Source organism: Macaca thibetana, chromosome 4 (genome assembly GCF_024542745.1).
Source record: "Macaca thibetana thibetana isolate TM-01 chromosome 4, ASM2454274v1, whole genome shotgun sequence".
Taxonomy (NCBI): domain Eukaryota; kingdom Metazoa; phylum Chordata; class Mammalia; order Primates; family Cercopithecidae; genus Macaca; species Macaca thibetana.
The window spans coordinates 48889131-48901226 of NC_065581.1; the positions used below are offsets into that span (position 1 = coordinate 48889131).

General features: G+C 34.8%; 1 protein-coding gene across 2 annotated transcripts in view; it reads right to left on the reverse strand.

The window, feature by feature from the left end:
- Positions 1-12096, reverse strand: part of PTCHD4 (patched domain containing 4) — a 213494-nt gene that overhangs the window by 161402 nt on the left and 39996 nt on the right. The gene's annotated exons all lie outside the window — the stretch shown is intronic.

Genomic DNA, 12096 nt, shown 5'->3' on the forward strand with positions numbered 1-12096 from the left:
TGTCTCTTATCACTGAAAAGAAAGTCTTCCTGTGTTTAGTAGATGGTGACATTTCCAAAGGAATGATATTGTTTCTTTTTTAATCAGATTTTTCCTCATATTTATTTTCTAACTTATATATCTTTGTTTTATTACCAGGGTCAAGTATATACACAAACTAGGATTAAATGAAAATGTTGGTTATCTTTATTTTCCACACCAGAACTTCATATTTAGTAGAAATGAGAAAAATTGAGAAATACCTAGTTTGTACAAGATATTTAATTTTTAAAAGAAGAATCAAAAGTCATTCTCAAATTGAAGACTTTAAAGCATTAAAATGCTCTAAATAAGTAGTAAATTCCATTTATTTTGTCACATTAGTAAGCTAAGAAAAGGCCATGGTGTAGTTCACATGTTTTTCAAAGAAGAAGATTAAAAAAAACAAGATTTCTGTGTTGCTGAAATAAAATAAAAATTCTAACCATCCAGAATATAAAATAAATTTAAAAGAGAACTCTAGCATATCAATTAACTGGGACTTGGTTGGAAATTTTTAACACATGTGGCAGAATCAGTTCTAAGACATAAGAATTCTATTCGCATTATCTTAGGCAACTCTTCCAATCACTCTATGAAGAAGTGTTACACCGCAGTAGCCTCAAGTCACCAATAAGGACATTGAGACCAAGAGAGAGGATACAATGAAAGAAATATTATACTGCTACTAAGTAGTACAGCCAATCACCTGATTTGTGTGTCTGACTCCACGTTCTTAACACAACTGTCCATGTATTTGGATAATTTATATATATGTTATACATATAAATGGCAGATACTACAATATAATGGTTATGTACACAGATCCAAGAGTCCACTGCCTTGCTTAGAGTCCCAAACTCAACACTGACAAGATGTGCAAGGGTCATAAGCTCACTCTGTGTCAGTTTTATTATTGGTTAAAATAAGAATTATATAGGCATTAGAAATTGAATATGTGGATATATAATAAGTATTTAGAATAGTGCTCAGAAACAGTTGGCTATTATTTCAATTAATATATGTTATAAATAAAATGCTTGAATAATACTGTTTCTTCACTTATGCATCTAAGATTATTCCACATTTTCCAGTAACTGTTTGTAATATGGTGGGAAGAACACAGGGCACAGGACCAAGACACCTGGTTTCAAGTTCCAGTTCTGCTACTATACAGCCGGGTGACAGAGGACATGCTGTTCGGCTTTTCTGAATGCCAGCGCCCTCATCTCCAAAATAAAAAGTGTGGCTTACATTATCTCTAAAGGTCTTATCTGCCCTATAGTTAATGATTCATTGGTGGTAAAGTCGTAAGACACTACATAGTATGCTGCAGAAATCTGTACCAAGAGAAAAAAATAAAAATAAAAAGGAAGGGAAAACACACACACTGACCAGTGTTCATTTCCATAGAAACAAGAAGCATTTTATCTTCTTGTAAAGCTAGACCAAGTCATGTGTTTTCCCTTTCTTTGAGTAATCTCTGGAGATAATTCTTCTCAAATGGAGAAGGATAAGGAATTTGCTCTAATTTACCTAGATGTAAATCACCTCTGTAGCCCGGATGAATTAATTTATTTCTTAGATAGTAAAATTCATTTTATCTCCAGATGTCTACTAGTATTCTCTCTGCTGTTTGCTTATCAAATACTAGTTCAAATAGGTTTTAATTTCTCTCTTATGTAAAGTCTTTGCACAAAGCTATTAACAATGTGCAGAAGTAGTTAACATCTGCATTAAATGTGAGCCATGTAAAAATAACCTTTGTTTCTCTGTAACTTATATTAGTGATTCTATCCCAAAAGTTTCCATAAAAAGCAATATTACTATTATTACATGAATGAGGCTTTCACAAAGAGATCACAGCGATTCTTAAAAGCAAGCATTCCAATATCAAACAACACTTAGCTCTGATGTTGACCTACATAAGAGAAGTTGGCCACCACTAACGCAGGAGCATTTGAGGAAAGCAGCAAATCCCTATGTATAGTGTCCCCCTTCAGTAAAAGATTAAAAGTCCTGCCATTATTGCCTTTCTTCTGGACTAAGAAATTCTCTTCTAAAGAGGCTCTAGTTTACAACCAGAGGCTATAGGACTATGACATCTGGAACATGAGCACCTTTGACTGGAAAAGTAGATCAGACTGACAAACTACGGAGGCAAAACTCAGAGTAGAGCTCAAAACATCCTCATGGAAACAAGAAAGTTAGGGAAGATAAGAACCTTTGGCATTGTAGGTACCTTCATAGGGCACCAGTGTGTGAATATGTGGGGGTACCCAAGGATGTGACACAGCACAGGTGGAAAGAGGCAAGGAAAGAGGCAATTGCTTATTCATTGAAGAAAGATTCAGTGAGCACATGCTCTGTGCCAGACCGCTTTGAGGACAGAGTGGTGGACAGCTACAGGGCCTGTCTTCAAAGGGCCTATGGTGTGGGGTCAGGGAAAGAAGTAAGCGGGCAGGCATTTTAAAAAAATATAAGTACTGTGTCAGTGATTAACATAAGATGAAAAGAGAGCACCGAGGAGGAATCACCTAACTTAGTGGGTACTAAGGGGGCTTTCTAAAGAAGGTGTTATCTTAGCTGAGTCCTGAAGCGTAAGTATCAATCATCTGAGTAAAGCTGGAAGATTTGGTTGGCGGACATGGAAAGAAAGGGTCTTCTAAGCAGAAGAAACAGCATACACGAAGGTCTAGATCTGACCTTTGTGTAAGTAAGCATGTTGTATTCCTGAGACTTAGAGAATTACTGGAATATATAATGAAGGGGGGTAAGAGAAGAGTGATTTCTCAGAGATGGACACTGGTAGTGAAGATTGTGAAATTTGCTTATTCCAAAGCTCTCTTTCACTGCAATGTGAGAAATGAACTCCAGGTGTGCCTTGAGGATGGATATGAGCACTAGAGATATGGCATGGTATAATTTTTTTTTTTTCCTTCCTTACAGCTTTGTCTAAGGCAAGAATTACCTAACTGATTATGGGAGGATTAGAAAAGAGGATTTTTAGATCTTACGGAATGCACACTATTCTGAAAATAAATTTTTCCCACACCTGGGCTTTTTCCAAAGAACCACCACTTCTGGAGTGCTGAGAGATTCTTGGAAAAAATTTTCTTTCTAAAATTATCAAAGTTGTTAAAAGTGATCTACTCATTCTAATGATTCTCATAAATTCAATCAATTAAAACAAATATTAGGTTGCTGCAAAAGTAATTGTGGTTTTTGCTACTTTTGTTGGCAAAAACCACAATTACTTTTGCACCTAACTAATAATACATGTACTGAATATCTGGGAAAGTGCATTGCTATCCTGCATGTCAAAACCAAGATAAAGACAAATAAAGGGAAGATAAAGTTTTTTCTTTGAAGAGGTTATATTTTTGTTTAGAGACAAAGCACGTAAATAAAATTCCAAGAGAATAAAGCAGCATGGAGACTTACAATACAGAGGGCATTACTGAAGAGTGAAGATACGTGCTGGGGCTCCAAAACTATACACACTACAGCATGATCTCCCCTATGTAACAATAAGTGTGTATATATAAATATTCAAAGGAAATACATTGGCTTGTTTCTGGTATAGGATTATGGGCCAGTTCTGATTTCTTTGTTAGGTTATTTTATACTATCTTTATAAAATTTGATTGACTCACCAAAAAAATAATAAAAAGTGTGTTGAGAAAACTGAACAAAGGGTAAATTGGAATGGCAGGCATGACTTAGATATTATGTCCAGTCAAATTTCACTTAGGCAATGGGAGAGGAAGAAGGATCAAGAATCAGGATTTCCTTATGCCCAGGCTCGAGTTCTAAGCAATCTGTCTAACTGAACTTGAGTTGTTTTTGATATAGGATTATAGGTCATTTCTGATTTCTTGGTTAGGTTATTTTGTACTGTCTTTTAAAAAAAATTTTATTTTTAAAAATAGTATAAAATCTATATTTTCTTTAGTATAGATAGTATACTATCCATACTACAGTAGAAACAAGTTTTTCTGCTTCATGAAAGACTGTGGTTTTGCCCATTGAGACAAGTAAAAGATAGTACTTTGCTTGAAGCTAAAAGTGAATACCAACAGATTCCTGGCTGCTAATGGTAGGGAAAAGTGCTAACACACACTTAACTCCTGAGCTGATCTGGCCTTGCACTTGGCTAAATGGTGCTTTCTTTTCAAAGAAAAGATCATGGGGACCTTGTTGGCTCAATATCACTCTCCTTGTATTGAAATTGACTTCTGCACTGGCCCACAGGAGGTTCTTTTTAATCTTTTCCTTTGTACCTTTCCATCTCATACATTTCTTTTCTTTAATTTCAAATCAAAGGCCAAATCATTTGACCAACCAAACAATAATTATTTTTTGAGTATTTGCTATGCATAAAGTATCATGCTAAGTGAAAGCTAGTTTATTTTTTTTTCTTGGATTATACAGATAGTTGTAATTGCAGAAGTCTAGAATATGAAGTTGAATACAACTTCTAGGAAATACGCCATTGATTTATGTCGTTTGGAAACAGTATTGTCATATATGAAGCCCATTTTTCTAATTTCTATTTTGCTTTGCTGTCTAAGGTTGTATCAAATTTTTATTCTCAAAGAAACATCTTCTGATAACTAATGCATATTGTCTTTTACTATTGTTCTCTGTGTATCTTTTTTATCTCTCCAACTAGACTTCTAAATTCACTGAAGATAGGGAATGAAGGTGTCACCTTTCTGAAGCCAAAAGAAACAAATATGGGGCACACATCTCAAGGAAATGTACAAGAATGAACATAAGAAAGAATGTGAGATCAATAATGTAGCTTTTTTTTATATTTGGGAGTGAAGTTAGTTGTGTCTTAATCTTTTGATAAAACGAAAGTGACACCCTTGTATCTTTACTGAATATGATTTAGATTTTAATATCTCATTGTTTTCCTATGTGAAAAATCCTCCCTCCCTCTTTCTTGTTCTCCTTTCTCTCTCTCCTCTTCTTTCCCCTCTCCCTCCCTCTCTTTCTCTCTCTAACCCTTTCTCTCTGTTTTCCTCCTCTTTCCTCACCCATCTCTCTGCTTCCTTTATTTGAAAGATAACTACCTCAAAGCCACAGTGAGGGATAATTATTGAATAATGTCAGTAAAGTACTAGATAAAGAATATAACACTTGCTTAAGTCCATTTTATCTTTGCTAAATTACCTTTTATTTTTAATCCCCAAAAGGACAGACATGCTTTGAAAATACAGTGTGTGATATACATTCTAATGAGGTCCATACAATTGTTCCTTACTACAACCAAGATATTCAGCTTCAAAGATATTAAAATAATTGAAAGTCTTTTAATAAAGCCAAGAAAGTAAGTACTCTCCTATCTTCCACTCCATGTGGAAGTTAAATATTAATTTTCTCAGAATAGGAGATGAGGGTGCAACAGCTCACTTTTGCTAGCGTGTTAACATTTTCTGGGCTGATGTGATTATTTTAGTCAAGTGCATAGCCTAGTCTTTGTATTAAATTCCATACTCTTGGATACCTAGGAAGGGAGCACCTCAATGCCTTTGGAAGGTAAATTAAATTTTGTTTTTAAATTTGTAAGGTACCTGAATGAAAAATTAACTCAAAAGCAAAGTGTATGTGTTTCACCTGATAATTTAACTTATCACAAAAAATTAATCAAAAATCATTATATACTTAGAAAATAATTCTTCGGCCACTGCACTCCAGCCTGGGCGACAGAGCAAGACTCCATCTCAAAAAAAAAAAAAAAAAAAGAAAAGAAAATAATTCTTTGTTTTTAATTTCTTGAAAGGAAAACAAAGCATTGCCTTTCTGGTTGTCTTAAGGCTAATATTAAAGTTAGCTTGCATTCCACTTACAAATACTTGCCTGTTGTAGGAGAGAAGTGACCCAATCAAGCTAAATATGTTGTAAGCAAGGAAATAAGTCAGCAGCACATTAAACTATGTTGACTATGCTTGGAGCAGCTTTAATAAGGAAGGTAAAATTTCATGCCATTTCATTTTTTGAATGAAATCAATCATGGATGACTTCTTTACATGTGTTTTTAGTTTTATACTTTTGTGAGATTTTTAAATTAATAATGTTCACAAGTTAAAATCTTTCATTTGATCATATACTACCATTTTTGTTTTGAAAATATGATAACCTTAATAAGTCTGGTGCTAGTAAGTTACGATGAGCAAAGAAAATATGACTGATAACCCCAAAAGACTTTGACAATTGATTTACTTAAATTTTTATGCAATAGAGACAAATATTAAGATAGATAGTCTCCTTATAATGAAAGCAGTCATCACTTGTGAATCTGGTATTCAAAATTAGGCCAATTTTAATCAAGACAACTTGCATTCCAGCCCTGCGGAGTTTAACTGCCACCATTACATAAACATGAATGCTGCTTCTTGCGATCACATATAAATATCCCTCCTAGCTGTATCCATTCTGATATCGCCTACCTCCTATTTCATGGGGTTTGGAGACAAGACTTCCAATGGAAATTGCACTCTTCTTTTAGGTTGGTTTTAATTTTCTTCTGAATGTTCCCAAATAGGGCCTAGTCTCAGCTGCTCAGTTTCTCATAATTTAGCAATCAATATTTTTTCTTCATGAATAACTACCCTTTTTAAAAAAGGTCAAAACTTTACCATAGAGAATGCTCCCAAAACTGTTCTTACAATGTGCTAAGAAATAGACTGAGATCTCTTCAGAGGTCTTCAGAGGAAAGACCCACAGTTCATGCTAGGGTCATATAACCTGGTTACCATAGCAATGATGGCAAAACCACCTTGGCATCACAGGCAACATGGCTTGCAATAGTGGTTTGGTTTTAACGTTCAGAGAACTTGAGTTTGCATGCTGACTTGGGCACTTACTACTGCTGTGACCTTGGAAAATTACTTAGATTCTCTTAGCCTCTTTCTTCAGCTATAAAATGGGACTGTCTAACTCATAAGCTTTATTATAAGAATTACGTTTGATGATATTTGATGAGAGATAGCATCCCATCTGTTATTTTGTAGGGCTCCATCAACAGTTATTATCTAATTACAAAATTATGGTTGAATGATTCACTGAACTTAAATAAAATAAATAAAAACAAATCATGGCTCTTGACACGTACAACATTCTATCAACCCTCAGCTTACATTACAAATATAGAAAGTGTCCAGGACTCTCTAAGTAAAGTGTATTTAGCTAAAATGAACAAAAGATTCCAACTGTGTCTGTTCCAATCCAGGAGGTCCACTTTCTATACAATCTAGAACTTGCTCCTAGGTCAACACAGGTTTGAAAGGCAGACTGCGTCTGGTATTTTTAGGAGAAACCTAAAAGAGTCGGTTCAATTTTCCTTCTAATATACTTCAAATGACCACCTAGACATAGGCTTTCTTTACTCTGGAAAACAATTCCTTGTGAAGGCAAATTTGCTGGGACAACTGAGCTCACAGAATTTACCCTCCTTCACTGTAGGCATTCTACGATCCCTTGGGACTTAGAGTCAGGCTTCGTGTGTGAGCACTGCCGTCTGCTTTTGTTTCGGGCACAAAACAGATGGGGCTTCTGGATGGGACACGCTCCATAGTGGAAAGAGTGCCTGCAGCTTTGTGGCATTCGTTGAGGGCAAGATTGCGAGATGAAAGTAAGAACCAAACCTCCTAATTCCACAGTACAGAAGTTTCTCCATTGAAGGATCCTTCTATAATTAAAAGCATCTGGTGCAGGCATGAAGGAGCTTCTCAAAGCTTCTCTATTTTATCACCCATCTGTACATTTCATATATACAATGGTAGTATGCAAAAGTCAGATGTGATCCTACACTCACATGGTTTCATTTTGTTTTTGCTGCCCCATTCTTTGAACACTCTACTGGATTGCCAGAGAAATATAATTTCATCAAAACAATTTGCAGAAAACTTTAACTTTAATATCTATGTTTCAATGCAATATTTCATTCTTGCTATAGATATTAAACATTCTTTATAATACACTGTAACATGTCACAGGCGTCACTGATGTTTGCTCAAGAACGGGAAGAACACTGTGTCTAGTGCAGTATTAAGATAAAATCAATGTATTTCATCTTTCATGGATAGAAGCTATCTTAATTAAAATGACATGATAATGTTAAAGGGACAAGAAAAAAATACACAGTGGGATATGCAAATACAATAAAAGGTACATATAGACTTTGCTCCCAATTTAACACACTTGAGAAAAAACTGATTTTTGACAGCACCTGTTATAAACAAAGCTACAGGCACAAAAATATAAAAATTTGGTCCATTGTTCTTAAAAATATTGCCTGTCACTCTCCCTTACTGCAACACAGATTAATTTCCTATAAATTTGCAAGTAGTCAGAGAATTCAAAGTGACTATGTCACACCATATGAATAAGGGCAAAGACTCTCTTCTTTAGAGAGATTATGTAAAGAAAACAATCTAACATTCTTCACTTACATGAAAGTACTTTGTGGAAGAATAATTAACTTGGTAAGTGGGTGTCTGCTTTGACTGAAAGATCAGGGCTATTTGAAGCAATAGCCCTGTAATTTGTTACATAAGCAGGTATTTAGGATAAGTCTTTTCAAATGCGTATTGCTGTGTCAATGCATTGTTAAAAATACCAATAATATCATACACACCCCCAAAATAATACTTTCTCAGAACTGGAGCTGGCAGTTGCCTGGACCTCATTGGAGCTGTTTGCAAGAAAATACTGAGAGAGGTTCTGAAGGAATGGAATGGCACTCAGAGACAGGGCTACTCAATTGGAAAAAGAAAGAGATCTTCCTCGTTTTAAAGGGCAATGACGCCTACCATTCTCTCCAACAGCAATTTGAACATGACCTCACAGCTATTGCTCATCCAGAACAGACAATAAGTATGAACCTGAGGGAGACATTAGAAAGGTCTCGTGTATCACCCTAAGGAATTTGGCATAGTGACCACTGAAAATCTTTACAACTGTCTGATGAGATACGTGTGTCAGAAGTTCTTTCTGGTAGCGAGCTTCTTTTGAAAGAAACCTCCTGGGCTGGAAAGTCTTCCTGGCTTCTTGATCTGAGTGGGAATTAGTCCCTGACTCCCTGGGCTAGAAGTCTTTCTTCCTGACTGGCTGTGAGGTTTCTTTGTTCTTTATATTTGATACTGGTTTCCTCATGGGAACTTCTCAGTCCACTGAAGCCTTTCGTCTCAAATCTTTACTATATGTTTTGGCAACTTTGTCCATCTCCTTCTTGTTAACATGATTTTGCAGGGGACAACTGGGAACGTCAGTGGCCTCTTTGGGGAACTTCAGATCTCTTGGGAGTCATTCTTCTATGTCCTTTCCCTTCCCATTAACTTCTCTCCTCACCCTTCCTCTTACCACCTTCTGTATGTCCCCTTCAAACCCATCTCTGCCTCCACTCCTCTGCCAATTCCTGCCAGACCTTTCCCTTCACACTTAGGTTCCTTAGCTCCCTACATTCACTGGGGCTTTTGGTCCCCAAGCTCCACTGGAAGCTCTCAAGGAATTCAGGGTCTCTCAAAAACAACCACCTGAGACTGAAAAAGTAAACCATCTAATTGGAAATAGATTGGATCTTTCATCCACTCAGATGGGCTTTGGAGACACCCAGACAGCTGCTAGATGTACCCTCAGCCTAAAAGGTAGTCCATAGCCGCCACAAGATTACATATCAGGGCAAATGAAAATATCAAAAATCTTGATGAATAGTGGTAAAAGCTTTCACCCTTATTGAGTACATAACCTCAATTTGTCCCTTTTTTTTGGTAAGAAACACAATTCAGATAAAAATCTAAAGTGGAGAAAAGATGAGAGCCAACTATTTTATACAAACCAGTAAGTTTTGTATTACTGTGTTGTACATATCCCTGGCTAAAATTTTTGAATGAAAGTGATACGATTTTTGTTTACATCTGTCTATATGTTTATGTATGTTTATATGTGTGTATGTATACATGTTATATATATGTAATATTTTTCTTCTATATATAGATAACATTATGACATTAATTAATAGAATCCCTTAAGAAAGTTCTATTCAAATTGGCTAAGAAATAAGTAAGTGCATATATAAATTAAATTAAATATTCCTCAAACTTCCAGAAATATGAAAACTCACCCAAATGTTTTTCCAGTTCATATGACTTTGGTAAAACATTGATAAATAAGATTAACTTAATATTATTGGTTTAATGAAAACATTACATCTTCTAAATTGTCAGTATTACTATAACATAAACATACATTTTTATTCTGTTTGGGTTTACTAGGCAAATAAGGTTAAAAATAGATAACAGGAAAATAGCTTGAGATGATGGGTAGCTTTGTGTAAAGTTATAATACGTCTACCTTAAAATAGTTTCCAAAACCTCTTTGGTAACTTTCAACTTTAGAGTTATGCTAAGTTTAGTAATAGATGTTTATTATAAATCTAGATCATTCCTAACATAAACTACTGGAACATTCGTTATTGAATATAAATTAAAGTTCATAAACTTTGGGCACCTTGTTTTCGTATTGCATAGATAAGATAAATATATTTGGCTCTGTTGGTAAACATGAGGTAAACATGAGGAATTGTACTATGAAGAAGTGTATGACTATGAGAAACTTGCAATGGTATATTAATAACATTTGCTAATTTGCTATAGACTCCTAGTATGGGAAAGACAATTCACAATTGTCTACTTCCTCATTTTCTCTCAATATATGTAATCAAAACTACCAGAAATAATAAGGGTGAAGGAAAGTAACTGTATATAAAAAGCAGGCAAGGAAACTAGGATGTGTTTTTTTCTGTTCTGGTTTTTTGTTTTGTTTTGAGACAGTCTCACTCTATGGCTCAGGCTGGGGTACAGTGGTGCGGTCTCTGCTCACTAGAACCCCAGCCCCCCAGGTTCAAGTGATTCTCATGCCTTAGCCTCCCCAGTAGCTGAGATTACAGATGCACACTACTATACCTGGTTAATTTTTGTAATTTTTTGTAGAGACAGGGTTTCGCATTGTTAGTCAAGCTGGTCTCGAACGCCTAGCCTCAAGTGATCTGCCCATCTCGGCCTCCCAAAGTGCTGAGATTACAGGCATGAGTCATCATGATTGGCCTAGGATATGTTTTTTTTTTTTTTTTTATGAGAAAATATATGAGGTATGAAAGATTTGATTTGGCTAAGGTTAAAGGAGAGTAATTTTGCTTTAAAGTAGAATGACTGGTTGTTCAAGAATAATAAAGAGGAAAAATATAGGACAAAAATTGAGTGGATATAAAAAAGTTGTAGAAGGTCTGTGGAAAAGAAATCTTGAAAAAGGAATTTATGTGTGATCAAGCTGGCTAAAATTTAAATTGATTCATTTATGTTTAAAGAAAGAAAATAATTTTAAAGACAATATCTAAAGTGCACTGGTGCAAAACTACCACTTGTTTTTTTCTCTAATTAACCGAGTATTTTTGGATTTTTTTTGGTCTGTTCTTAATAAGAAATTAAAGGGCTTTTTTTTTACCCTTTAAATAATCTTCCTATAAAACAAAGATTTTGTGTCTTAGCAAAATAATTTCCTGTGCTTTATGTCAACCTTTATCATGTTCTTGATTATTTAAGATAACCCAAATATTGTTTCATAGTAATCTGACAACTTACCTAATCAAATATTTAAGGTTTTTGACATTTTTGATAAACTTTCCAAAAATTAAATTCTAAATGAAGTTCTTTTTTGCCTCAAACTAACTTTGAGATTTCTCAGGTGGCCCCTAGAAAATCTCAGAGGATTTGCTCTTTCACTCTGTAAAATGAGATATTAAAAATAATTCATTTTACTTGTTATAATAAATTATATGGGAAGCACTGTCAAATAAGAATAAAGCTAAATCTTCTTTATATGATGTTTGTATGAGTACATGTTATTAATAAGTGTTCCAGAAGTTATATGAAATTCCTATAAACTTGATACATGCTGGTATAATACTATCAGTCATAATTCCAGTTATTATTTTAAACACTACACGCCACAGAAATAACCAAATTTCCTTATCAATAAACTCTCATCAGATTCTTAAACTGAACAATTTTA